The sequence below is a fragment of the Rhinatrema bivittatum genome, chromosome 15 (genome assembly GCF_901001135.1).
Source record: "Rhinatrema bivittatum chromosome 15, aRhiBiv1.1, whole genome shotgun sequence".
Lineage (NCBI taxonomy): Eukaryota > Metazoa > Chordata > Amphibia > Gymnophiona > Rhinatrematidae > Rhinatrema > Rhinatrema bivittatum.
This window is the reverse complement of record NC_042629.1, coordinates 24,166,390-24,180,324: the sequence shown is the minus strand read 5'-3', so window position 1 is coordinate 24,180,324 and position 13,935 is coordinate 24,166,390. Positions and strand designations below refer to the sequence as shown.

General features: G+C 41.4%; 2 long non-coding RNA genes across 8 annotated transcripts in view; one reads left to right on the top strand and one right to left on the bottom strand.

The window, feature by feature from the left end:
• Window positions 1–3,999: 3,999 nt before the first annotated feature.
• LOC115076877 lies at window positions 4,000–5,734 on the top strand. Its single transcript, XR_003852893.1, has 3 exons — window positions 4,000–4,062; window positions 4,421–4,482; window positions 5,115–5,734. It is a non-coding gene; the product is annotated as an uncharacterized LOC115076877 (long non-coding RNA).
• A 6,532-nt stretch (window positions 5,735–12,266) lies between these two features.
• LOC115076873 overlaps window positions 12,267–13,935 on the bottom strand; it is a 313,677-nt gene continuing 312,008 nt past the window's right edge. For all 7 annotated transcript variants that reach the window (XR_003852887.1, XR_003852886.1, XR_003852885.1 and 4 more), the window contains one exon: window positions 12,267–12,615. This is a non-coding gene — a long non-coding RNA (uncharacterized LOC115076873). The remainder of the gene's footprint in view (window positions 12,616–13,935) is intronic.

Genomic DNA, 13,935 nt, shown 5'->3' with positions numbered 1-13,935 from the left:
GAAAAAAAAAAAAAAAAGAGGAGACAGTAACCCTCAGTATGCTGCCGCCGTCTGATCGTGGGCAAGACTATCCCTAAACGCTGCTAGAAGTGTCTGCCGTCCAGGATTCTGGACATGAAAAATGCAATTAGAAAAAATAAAAGGCAGCAGCTTCTTAACTGCATTCATTGCAGCGTGAGGAAGCTCGCAGCTTTTGACTAAGGTGTCTGCCTCGTACCAGAACAAACACATTAAATTATATCAGGAAAGCGATCCCCCTTCAAATTATGGGTTAAAGCGGTGCTTCCCAGCACCTGTCCTTCTGCTCCCTCAACAGGTTTGCCTTTCAGGATAATCCACTATAACTATGCAGGAGATGCATTTGTTATCATTTGGTCTGATTTCTAAAGGAAAAACACAGGTCAGTTTGTGTTTTCTGCCTACTCTGGCAACCAGACCTGACCGGGGGATTTGAGGATTGGAATTGAGAACCACTGTTATTAAAAGGATTGGATGCTGACCTTTTGTGGCAGGATCTCCTTTCCATTCTTAGGTTTGCTGGGGGAGCTGAGTTTGACTTGCTCAGCTCAGAGCCAGGTGAGCAGTAGACCGTTTCTTGCAGGGACAGTCCACCATTCAGCATCATGATTAGCTGGGGGGGGGGGGGGGGGGGGGGGGGGGTTGCCGAGCCCGGGAGCCAAAGGCATGCATTAGAAATAGCTTTTCAGGTTTAGAGCTTTCCATCACATTTATGCATTGCTCAGAAAGTGTTTAGTCTGTTAATAACAGCTACCTGAGATTTTTCTTCTTTTTTTTTTTGCCAAGAAAACATACACATAATACATTCTGCTTACAAGTTTCTCTCTTCTGTGCCTACAGTAAAACTCATTTATAAATAGAATCCTATATTATTATTAGTGAATTTCTAGCACTGTAATATATAAAAAATTAGAACCACAAAATTGTAAATTTTTTCCACTGTCTTATTTTGAATTTTAACACATGGTTACAGTAGATGGAAAGCGTAAAATTAAAGCAGTAACTTTTTTTTTTTTACCGTTTAATTAAGATGACATGAGATACTGGGAAATCATCAGTCTGGATTATTTTAAGATGCAGTTCATAAGTCATGGGCATGGCTACGATAGTTCTTCTGTTAGTTGGCATTCTCAAAGGCACATGTCCTAGTGCTTGGGGTTTGCAGAATTTGGGAGCATAGCAGAGGTGAAATTCACAGCTGCATGGCGAAAAGAACATATTATCCAGTTTAGCAGCTAAACAGGAGACTCACGTCTCTTGGATACAAGAATGTGTTGCAATGTAACTACTAATATTTTTGTGAACTTCATAGGGATCATGAGGGTTAACCTTCAGGCTATCACACATATTTAGTTTTTATACTGTCATACTGTTTGTTTGTTTTTTTTTTTTGTGGGAGAGGGAGTGGGACAAAGAAAGGATGCTTTCTTGGCTAAGAAATATGTATTTATGGCCTTTTGTGATTTCATACACAAGCTTAAGAATTTCCATAGGCCTGTCCTAAAGTCATTGGAAAATTCAAGGTTTCCTTTTGAAAGTTGTGGATCAAGTTTAACCATGCTAACTGTGATGAAGATGATGGATGGAAGGAGCTGGGGTTCCCAGTATGAAAAGGGTGAAAACCCAGTAGACCCATTCATAACACCCTTTAGTGTTGACAGTCGTCGTTCCAGCTGAGGAATGTGCAAGAAAATGCCAGGGAAATACAAATGCATTTAAAAAGGCACCATCAAACCACTTTTTCATCTTTCACAATAATGTTCCCTGTCACAGTTGTTTTGAACAGCCCGCAGAATGGTTACCATTAGACTGTAACATATTCAGCTAATTTCTTTTAAAATATATTATTCGTGTTTGTCTTTGGGTTGCTGTACCTTTGCTGATGCTTTCTTTGTTGTAGTTTTAAACATGAAGCCAGGCTAATTTTTCTCATTTACTGCTCTGGGGAACTTTTTCATTAATACAGTGAAATATGGTGTTTGGTAATATGGTGAAAAAAGCACTTCAGGAACATAATGCGGTGATACTAAATTTATATATTCATTTCCTTTTCTTTTCAAAATATTAAATAAAAATAAGGATGCTGATTATTAAGAAAGAGATGGAGTGGAATATGGAACACTCATATCATACACTGCTATATGCAGAAAGATATCACCATACCAAAAATTCTCTTCCTGATCTTTAGCTGACCATTGCATTCTATTCCACCTAACCTCCAATTTATTAACCAAAGAAATTTTTAATAAAACATCTGTGATCATGTACCTCCTAATGCCAAAGTGGCATATACTGTCTCTCTATAAGACTACTCCCTTTGTTTTGCCATTACTGGCTTCCCAATGCAAACTCGCCAGCAATAAAGTATCTTAAAAAACGAGTATCAATATTTATCTTTTATTCAGAGCAGTGATCCAATATTTAGATACAATATATTCATGAAAATAATCTGTAATATATAAAAGACAATATAATATAATTATACAACCTCATAATCTATATTTCTGTCCCTTACTTCTTATCCCATAATCCCTCACATTATAACCTGTTATTTCTCTTTTAGTAATTAGCTCACAAGCAGCCATCCAGTGACAGATAGGGCTCTTCTCACTGGCTTGGCTAAGAAAGATGCCCTCTCTTTTTTATTTTCTCAGAGGTAGACTGCTTAGGCTGCAAGTTCAAATTCTGACATCCCTTATTGGAAAAAATAGATTGTATTAATTCTATTTCCAGAAACAGTGATGCAGTCATGCACAAGCTGAGGTGTTCAAGCACAAAGCAGTGCCAGAAACTGCAGCAGTGAAACATGGCTGCCAGCTTAGATTGTATCTGCATGGAAAATGGGGGAGAGTCTGAAGTTTCAGCTTAAATTTGTCTCCACTGAGAAATGAAGTACATTTTCTTCCTGTCTCAGGGCACCTTCAGTGTAACAGAATTAATGACGACACTGAAACAAAATCCTTGTTTGAATGTGGTACAAAGTGGGCACCGATTGTGTCTGTTGTGGGCAGGAGGCTGGGGGTCTTTAGAGATTTGAAAGCTACCTTCATAACGAATAAAAGTGTTGCCAGAAATATTTCCACCCTAAAATGAGCAGGCCATTGAACTTGGACTTCTCGGGCGAAGGTGGAGGGCAATAATCAGTTAATGGGGCAGGTAGGGCGCCGCTGCACTTCTGGTCCTCGCACACTGCTGCACGGGTACAGATTTAGATCGATTTAAAAATACCCTTTCTTCCTGCACACTCACCGAGGGAAAAATAAAGAGCCGTGCACAGCAAAAGCTGGGAACGCTTTGCTTCGAATAAGATGGTATTTCTCACCCGATCCTGTAAGGCGAGCTTCTAGGTTTGCTGCCGCATTGGTACATGAAGATTTGCTCAAAAGGAATAGCAGCTAGGCTTGCCACCCCGAGACTGTGCGGGGGCCGTCTTCCCTCCCCTGTCGCAGTACCACTGATCTTCCCTTGCTTCCCCAGCACCGGTGCCCTCCGTGCTGCAGCCTTTCTTGCATTACCCTACCAGTTTTGCCTGCACCCGCGCTGGGAGGCTCTTCCATACATCCGTCACCCTTTCCGTGAAGAAATATTTCCCGATTCTACTCTTTCCAGCCTCATCGCAAGCCGCCTCCTTTTTTTTAACTAGAAATCCCTTTCTCCTGAAAAATGCTTCCTCTGCATTATTTATACCTTAGATGTATCTGAATCTCTTCCTCATCTTTCCCCTCTCCTAGAGGGTATACATATTCAGGGTCATGGTGCCAAGAACTGACTGGCTTTGTTCTGTATATCGTGGCTAAAGCTTTATTAATGAATCCACTTTTAACTTCAGCATTGGGCATCCACGTTTCTGGGACTGACCCTGTTGGCGGAGGATATGGGTTATTCCAGATGATGATTAGCAGGCTATAGACACATGGAAATGGTCAGCGGGGTGTATGCATATTATTGTCTGTTTTGAAGTTTCACTACTGTACCAGAGGCAGAACAGGGAAGGATGCAGCTTTCATGGGGCGAATGAAGACATACCGGGCTGGAGCAAACAAGGTTCAGTTGTTGCTGTCTGTAGGTCTAGTTAATAGTATTAGGCTACCAGTTGTGCATTGTGAATACACAACTGTTTTTTGGTGGGGTTTTTTTTTTTTTGCAGTATTTGTTATCCTGCTAAGTTGCAGCAGCTTCACCAAGTCAAAATTTCCTTAAGAATATTTTAATGCAATAATGACTATTGAGAGGCTCACACTCATCCCTTTGTTCTGATGGCTAGGTTGCAGCAGTAAATGCTTTAATGTCATTCCATATAGATATGCAGCAAGTTCTTCCTTGTACTGTTTACACTGTTATTTTTAAAGAACACAGTCACAGTTTGATTTTCATCACCTAATGTCAGCTATACATTTTTTAGCATATGATGGAATGGCTGAGTATCCAAAGCATTCAACATTTTTCATTGTGACCACCTTCCAGGTAACATGGTTTTATCTTTATTGCTGGTACACACACAATTTTATACATATGTATACATACATACGCTTTGTTTAGACAATGCATAAATATTATATATATATATATATATATATATATATATATACACACACACATATATATATATATATATATATATATAAAATCTTTATGCATTGTCTAAACAAAGCGTATAAGGTATGATCATTTTTGCTGCGAGTGAATATAATGCATGTTTTCTTTGCAGTTCATCATCGGTTTTGCCTTTCATTTTGTGTGGAATTTGTTGCATAGATGTTCGAGAACATTTAAATCAGCATTCTTAAGGGATACATTTTCATTTCCTGCATGCAGCAGTCCGTCTGTCATGAACACACTGAAAGGCTAATTTATATTTTTACACGGGGATCATTTTTTCAGCTGAATTTGACTACTGTATGTAACATTTTTTAATAAACTACATTGCCAGACAAGAAGCCAAGATGTATTTCAAGGATAGATAGTTGCTACAGTATAATCGCCTCGTAGTGTATCATATTTTTTTAGTAATCCAAAGATGGGAGTGCATAAGATTCTGAGCCCCTGTAGATCTCTTCTTCAGCTATGATCAAGGAATATAACACTTTTTTTTCCAGGACCGTGATCTGAACTGTACAAGCTTATATCAAACATGCAAAAAAAACCAAAGATGGCCTGCAGAATTGTGAAGAGTAACAAAACAAGAGAGATTGGAAGTAGCTGCCCAAGACTGTGCAATGAAATCGATTTCCATTCTTTTACTCTTCTTGAAAATGTCAAGGTGTCAGCCTTGGCCATTACCAGACTGTGATTTATAGTTGAGACAAAGCGATAATACTCAGGTGACTGTCTGGAGCTGTGCTGCAGTGTCTGGGAAAAGCTGCATCTGACAACCCTCTCTATTCTTAAACAACCTTCCACTGCTTATCAAAGCTCACTTGCTTTTTTTTTTCTCTTTTAACAATTCTTTTCTCCTTGATAAGGAAATGATAAAATACAGACTTGAAGATTTCGCCCGACTAGTGAAAATAAACCAGAAATTGCAGACAGAAATAGATGCAGCATTTCTGTGAAATAAATTACGGAACAAAGGCATTATTTATGATAAACAGATTCCATTCCCTTTAGGCTGCAGCTGGAGCTTGTTCCAGAAACCAAAGATTACTTAAAATAAAATATTATGATAATTGCTCAAAAGGTATTGGAAATATTGAATTTAATTGTCAGTGATTTAAAATCTTACTTATACTTCTGGAGTCACTGGGCATCAGTTTTTCTGTGCAGAACATATGGGATTCATTTCCATTTTGTACAGAGGGTAAAAAAAGGTCAATAGACAAAGCTGCAGGTAAGATCTTTTGTTTTGGACTCTTCTAATGCATTTCTAATAACTTTCAAGAGTTAAACATCCTTCATCAGGCCTGTGTGCTACAGAGCTTAGAATGACAGGGCTAAAGGGAGCCTCATGGGTCATAGAGTCCCTCTCTTCTTGCTTCCAGACAGGATCCACTTTTCCTTTGTTATCCCATAGATATGTTTGTTTAATCTACAGTTTAAACCCCCCCCCCCAAAAAAAAAAACTTTCAATAATGGAGACCCCACAGCTTTCTTGATAACTTGTCCTGCTGCTTAACAGTTAGAAAGTTCTTATTAATGTCTAATATACACATGTGAAAAATGTTCCTAAGTCCCTTGTGAGTTGACATGAGATACTCCTCTAATTAAGGATATATAGAGGTCTTCCACTGAGGAAAGGCTGAGATAGTCGTATTATTATAGCTACTACTACTATAGTTATGGAGATCTGAACTAGTGGAAGAAATAGCATTTTAATTTCAGGGAATAGTTTTGGAAATGTTCAGAAAAAAATTAACAGTCACTTGGTTTAGACTGTAATAGCAGAATTTCTGCACCAAAGGATTGAAAAATGCAGAAAAAATGATGCATGGTGCTGTTGAATTTGTTTCATTGGAAATCTTCCCATTAAATTATATGGTGGAAGATACTGCAGAGATTGACTTTTTTTTTTCAAACTTAAAAGCCTAGTTCCTACTTGGACTGCACCTATTTTTGGACATTTCTAACTGCAAGCTGCAGCATGACGTGGTTCAACCTGTGCCCAGCCTGGAGTCTTTGAGTCGCCGTATCGGTATTGGAAATAACCGGAAGCATGATGATTTCAGGCATGAGGAAGGTGGGCGCAGGACTTCATCCACATGCTGATCTGGTTCTGGTTTTAACCCACTGCCCACAGGGACTCGTTCTGATTTCCTTAAGAAAGTGCTTGCATGCAATGGAATGAACCAACCTGTTGGTAAAAATAAACAAAACTAATATGGAGTCAGCTTCTGGCAACCCCCAGACCATCTCAACACAATGGATGTAATGAGGGAGGCTTGAGCTAGTAACCCCACTACCTCCAAGTGCCAATTAAAAGACCTGTGAGAGGAGCTGAGATATGCTCTTGTATCGCCATTAGAGTGGCAAAGAACAAAGGGTGGGGACAGGGACACAGAACTAAAATGAGGAAGCTCAATTTTGTAACCGCACTTTGGCCTGAATTTTCAAAGTGGGCTTAAGGCTGAATTTAAAAAACGCGGCGCGCGTGGGTGGGACACACACGCACTGCAGGGATTTTAGGGCCGATTGTGTCGCTGGGTGCAGGTTGTAAACCCCCCCCCCCTTACGTGCACGCCGATAAAGATGTGTGCGTCGTCGCGCACACATAAAATCGGCATGCGCTGACCCTTGAAAGTTACCATCCCTGCATGTAAGTTTACTGTGAAAACTAAGGCTCTGCTTGGAAATCCTGCTGGATTTATGCACGCATGTGTATTCCTCCAGAGAAGGCGTTGCTGTGTGCATGCTCGTGTTTCTGAAAAGACAAAAATCATGTGTGCAAATTATTTCCCTGCCTTGGAACACCGCAGTCTTGTGCGTGCAAAAATATTTGCACGACTCTCCCCCCTCACCTTGGGCAGTTTTCAAAATCCCACTTGCACATGTAAAATTGGGTTGTATATGCCTTGAAAATCTGGCCCTTAGAATTTGTATATCTTTGGTGTAGGAAAAAGTGTCAGCCAATAAAAGCAAAGCTCTGCTCCCCACCTCAGACCCCAGCAATGTCTGGGGACTGGTGGTGGATGGACGAAGCCCTGGGTTTTGCTCTTGACATGAGCAGTGCGATGTGCAGACAGTATATTGTTTTGGATAACATGGATAGCTAGGTCATTTTTTTTGGTACACATTTATTTACAGTTTGGACATTTGCTTTTTAAGGGGGGTCAATAATTTCATTGTATTCTTAGAGGCTTCTATCCTCTGTACTGAAAAAATATGATGACCCCCCCCCCCCCCCCTCAAAATTTATAAAAGGCTTTTGTCTTGGATAGCAATTTTTTACTGATGGTAATAATATTCCTATTATTATGCTTTCAAAACCATAGTTAATGTGTGCTGTTGATCTTGTGTCGCTCAAATATAGCTTATGACAGATGACTAATTTCTAGCTCCTAAACAGAAGAAAAATAAGGAACACCAGTACTGCAAAACCTGTGCTGTGTGAATGTGTGAAGAACCTGTCAGATGTTTGCATGAGCCTCACAAGTTAAAAATGGAAAGATAAAGCCGTTTTGTCACTCTTAGCTCATAAGCTCTTTGAGGCCTGGGAACCCTGTAATTACACGGATTAGCCCGCACAAGATAGTGCGGGCTATAGCTGTAAATGGTGTAATATTTCTCATATCAGTAATATCACTGCATTACTATCGTCATAACACAATGGAGACCCCAACATTATGACAGACAAAGATGAAGGATTATCTTTGAGAAATGTTGTACCACCATGAAGAGAGAACCCTTCCAACCACATTTCGGTTTCTCCTTGGCTCTCAAGAGACCGTGTTTGTTTTCTCAGGAACCCTTGCCTTGCTGGGTACTGTTTATGCCACTTGTTGTGCCACGTATAGGACTCTGCAGACACGACCTTTCGTTGCCTGTCTTGCATGCAGCTGTGCTTACAAATTTTGCTGAGGCGCAGGCTGAAATGGAACAAAAGGAGCTGTAGAGGCAAATCAAAATCCGGGGGCACGTTTCCTGCCTACAGAAATGTTTGCGGCACCACGTATTAAAGGGCTGGTGGTGGTGGTGGGTGGCATGCTGCGAGGAAATGTAACCCTTACTGAACGAGCTGGCTTTCGCTTCCTGTCACAAAGGGTGCACCACCTTCAGGAAGATTCCAGGCCTAGGCCCGGAAGTGAGACTTGCTTATGGTGGCTCTGCTTTTCTCTAGTCCCAGCAGTAATTCATCTGCCCAAGCTTTTACTTGGAGTTGTTCAATTCTGTCACTCCTAGAATATATGAAAAGGTCTTTAATCTCTGTCACCAGGCATCTAAAATGACTGTATTAAGGACCATTATATGAAGGTGTGGAGCATATGATGCTTGTTAAAAAAAAAAAAAGGGTACATTTGTAAATTCTGTCTTATAAGCAGAAATCTCATCTTAGCTTTTAGCCAGAATGTTTTAAAGTGAAGGTGTCCCTCTGCAAAGCAGGATAAAAGAGGAATGCTGCAAGCAAGCAGAGGAGGGAAGCTAGGCCTGGAGCTGAATAATGTCCTGGTAAAGTGAGAAGGCACAGAGAGGCCCTAAGCTGTGCAGACTTGTGTGCGCATAGAGTTAACTCTCCCCCCGACTGGTTTGTGAGGAAAGAAAATGGACACTGAACTTTTTTTTTTAATTTTTACTCAGTCTTATTACACTAGAGGCCAGGAGGAGGAGAAGAAAAGGAAGCAGGCAGGGGTTAAGGAAGCTAATGTAAAAGGGTAATAATAATGGGAAATATAGAAGCAGGCTGGAGCGTGAGGCTGGTTGTGGGTGATCCTTCATCCCCAGTACAGCGAGCACGCCCGCATCAGCGGTAGACAGCAGCTAATGTATGCGTCTGGCTCCGTCTGCCCAACCAGAGAATTCTTCATATCGCTCCTCCTTTTTTGTATTCAGCACACATCCTTTTCTTTCCTTCTGTCGTGCAAAGGGATTTTTTTTTCTTTAAGGCTGTAGCATGATCTGATTACCCAAAACCACACGTATTTGTATGGCATCAAAAAATATTATAAGGCACAGCTACAGTGTAAAGGTTAGTTAATGATAGATAGATAGATATAAACATATGTATGCATACATATACACATGCATGCTTAAATATTAAGTAGGCATTTGGGTGTATATGTGTATATATATCATGTTGCTTGATTAGGCAAATAGAGTATGAAGAAAATGCTTTATGCACAGTGGATAATAGGAAGTGTAACGTTCAAGTATGTCCCCCTTGTATAGATTCATAGAACTGCTAATTGTTTTGTGCAGTGCTGAAGAAATACACTGGAATGCTGCAACCACGGCTCCTAGGTGTATCCCTCACATTTCTTCGCTGCGAGGTTTAAATCTGTGGAATGTGCATCTGGTAATAATTTCTGGCACTAATTCGGGGTAGAGGAGGTGGGGGGGGGGGGCAGCAAAAAGCTGTATTTAATATAACATTATCTGACTGCAGTGTGTCTGAATTACAGAAACCCACCTGTTCTTTCAGGTTTGGACCGATCATGCTAAATATAATTATACCTGGCTATAAATGCAGGAAGCATGTCACATATATGTCCTTAACCAAACTGTGTATTTGATTAATATTTATATTGGAGGCAGTAATCTGTTGTTATTTGAGCAGATTGCAAAAGTCCCTAATATGCGTTCCCATATTAGGGACAATAAAAACTTAGAAAAGGTGACTACTTATAACTGAAATGTCCTGTTAGGTCTCCCCTCCTGCACCCACAGTGCAAACATTTGTAACCACGGGCTTAAACAGGCTCTTTGCAAATATCTGGCTTTAGAAATGCTGATACATTTTGTTCCAGTTTTTGCAGCTGTGGTGAAGCTAACACTGTGGTGCATAAAGAAATATCCTTTTTCTGTACAAATAATTTATAGTCGGGGCTTATTTCAGTTATAGAACTTTAAACAATGTTGTGGGGGGTGTTTTGGGCTGGTGGGAGGCACGGTTGTACCCACACAATAAAATAATAATAATAATGTAGACAGGGTCTGTGTTATGAAGCAAACAAGTAAAAGAAACTGTATTTTTTTTTTTACAATTTTTCCCCACACATGAAGCTCTAATCAGATAGCACTTTTCAAATAAACAAATTGTTAGTGGTTTATAGTCTTTGTAATAGTGAACACTGTACTTTGATCACAGACAATAAGTGTATTTGTACTAAAGCTGATTTATCAGGCATGGAGAGATAAGGCACATTTTTTAAATTAAACAGGTTTGATCAGCTAACGGAGCACAGAAGTCTCCCTAGGATTGTGATGAAGAGAGGCATCTAGGGTTAAAAAAGAAAAACTGTATACAGCCCAACTTCTAAGTACTGTCATCTGTACAAAGTCATCACATTTATTCAGGGATACTCATGCCAAGTTCTTTCTCAAATCACATTATGAAATCTGATGAGATCCTGTGAGAATCAGCACACTTTATACCACTTAAACTGAAGCGCAGTACACCAGTCTTTCTGGGGTATCCTGAGAAGGAATAAAGCAGCCACAGATCTCTCTCTCTCGCTCCCAACTGACCCAGCACCCTTAGGCCTCACAAGCATCTAGAATTAGTGCATCAATACCAAACAGTCAATAGCAGAGCGATATTTCAGAGACGGTGCTGCTGCCTATGTAAGCAGGAGCCCTGAGCTGGACAAGTTCCCTGTGGCTGCCCCGCAATAGCTGATTCTGGAGCCAGGGCCATTGGCAGTTTGATTTTTCAGATGCTTATAGTTTTTATTTTTCCAGTATATTACTAAACTCAGATCAAAGTGCTCCAGCAAGATATACATTCCCGCTGAAGTGATGGCGCCCACCGAAAGCGAATGTGCCTGCAAACTCTCTCTGCCTGTGCGGTGACACGCAGATAGGGAAAGGTCCTTGCCTCGGAGACTTTGCTGCCTTTTATTGTGCTCCTGCCGCAGGGAAAGAATCAGTAAAAGTCCACAGCTGCTGGTTCCCCTCCGCCTAGGTCCCAAGAGCCTAACTTGTGATCGTTTCAAGAAAATCCTCACAAGTTAGGGTCTCAGGGACTAGGAAAAGTCCAATCAGTTCCAGTAGAAATCTTCCTCCGCCAGCCTGGGCAAAAGTGTGCTGGCCGAAACTGCAGTCTGGCGCTCCTCGCAAAAGCGGCTTTCCATGGTTTTCCTTTTTAAAACGGCTTTTTATTTATTATTATTAAACGGAGAGCTGGAAGACTGAAAACAAAGCGTACACACAATTTGGAGGGGGAGGGAAGGCACATTTACACACAGCTTTTGTTTCTGACACATAAGATAACCTCAAGAAAACCATACACACGTATGTATTCCGTTATTCGGCCTTCCAAAATTACAGCACAAAAGATAATGCAAAACATGGCTGGCAAGGCATCCCCTTCCATTTACTCATTACATCAGTAGTTCAGCTGCTGCTAAGGTGGGCCCATGCTAGATCAGAGTCAAAGCCCAGTCCCAAGCATGGGACAGCAGCAATATCCCTCTGACTATTTCTCTTTGGGTTTTTGTCTTGTTCCTTATTTTGTTTCTTCTCTCTCTTCGCCCCCCCCCCCCCCTCCCTCCCTCAACCCACCGCCAGATTTGACTCCAGCTGCAGGCAGAAATTAAAGGTACCTTCCCTTGTAATCTGAAAACCTTTACCACCGCCCCCCACCCCCACCCCCACCCCTCTGCCCTCCCAAACAGAGCACCGAGCAGCCATTGTGAGGCACAATCTAACACACGCAACTTTGCAATGCCCTCAGTGCAGGCGAGGAAGCGATTAAAGACAGATTTCACGGCCGTAATGCACGGGCATTAATATTCCTGCAGATCCACTTTCATTTGCCTTCTGGTGATGTTTTTTTGTTTTGTTTTAATAACGCCTCGTTTATGGAGCCAAAGCCAAAATATGTTCCACTTTTTGGAAGGATCCATGCAGTCTCTTCATAGCACAGCAATCAAGAGGGATCATAATTGATCCGGCATTCGGAGTAGAAATCCCACACATAAACTTGGCGCTCTTCGTGAGATGGTTCAGCTTTACGAGGTGGTGGGGGGAGGGGGGGGAGAAAGAGAGAAAAAAAAACAATGAGTTAGAATAGGTGAACTAACTTCCACCTTCCTGTGATCTGCAGGACAAAGCTGTAGTGAAACAAATTAAAAAAGAAAAAAACACCCCATGCAACATCACCTCAGTTTTCAATACATCTTGGATAAGTTTAGACGTTTCACTCGACTGGACACAACATTATACAATAATCATTTCTTGTTATTTCGTGCGCAGTAACAAATTATCCATGTTTTAAACGGCAAATTTAAAGGAAATTCCTTCCAAAGCCCTGACTTTCTCAGATTTTCATTTCAAGCCTTTTCTTAACTCGGTATGATTTTACAAGCAGTTTTCTGATCACAGCTTGCCAGCCCAGAATTAGAATGAAAAATGTTTCCTCTCTATAAATATGACATTAACATAATTTTACCCCCTCCCCTATCGCATAGACCCATCCTCCTTAGGGATTCTATCTGAAGCTCTGAAGATTGAATTCGGTCAGAATTCTGCTGCTCGCAGGCGTACCTTCGCTTCTGACTGACTGGGTTTTACCTTCCATGCACGCGCGCGCGCGTTCACACATACACGCACAGACGGTTGCGTGCACAGACAGACCGACACATACAAAAAGGCAACGCAAAGCTGCGGGTGCTGACTCAGAGCGCTTCTGTATGTGAGGAGGGGGCTGAATCAAATGGTAATCACTGCACTCATCATTAACGCTAACTCACTCTTCAGCATCTTCCCACTCCAGGACCTGCCGGGCTGCAGTGCATGGTGCTGTCACTCCAGCCTGTGCAGGTCAGACGTCTGGGAAGGAGAAAAAAAACAAAACACAAAACCTCCAGGCTTTCCTAAGAATTGCCTTCATCTCTTCCACAAGGTCCTTCTTCTTATTTTTCACCTTTCCACTTCCTCTGTTGCTGTGTCTCATTTATTTGACATCTTTCCGGAAGAAAATATCTTGTCTTGCAGGGAGCCCGTTGGTCCTCCCTTCACCACCCATTCCTACTCAAACCTCCTCCGCCACACCCACCCATCTCTTTTCTTCTTTTCCCAATCAATAGCACAGCTTTCCGACCTCAGTTGCAAAAACCAGGCTCAGACACTGAGACTTTCATCCTCAGTCCTCTGCCTGGAGAATAGCAGGCGACCCAGGCAGACATGTGATGCAGGAAGAAATACTGCCAACGATTCTTTCACAGTCTTAAGAGTTCATTCTACGCCTTATTTGACACCCCCCCCACCACCTCACTGAATAAATACTGGTGGAGAGAACGCCACAGAGCAGCCCAGCACACAAGCAAT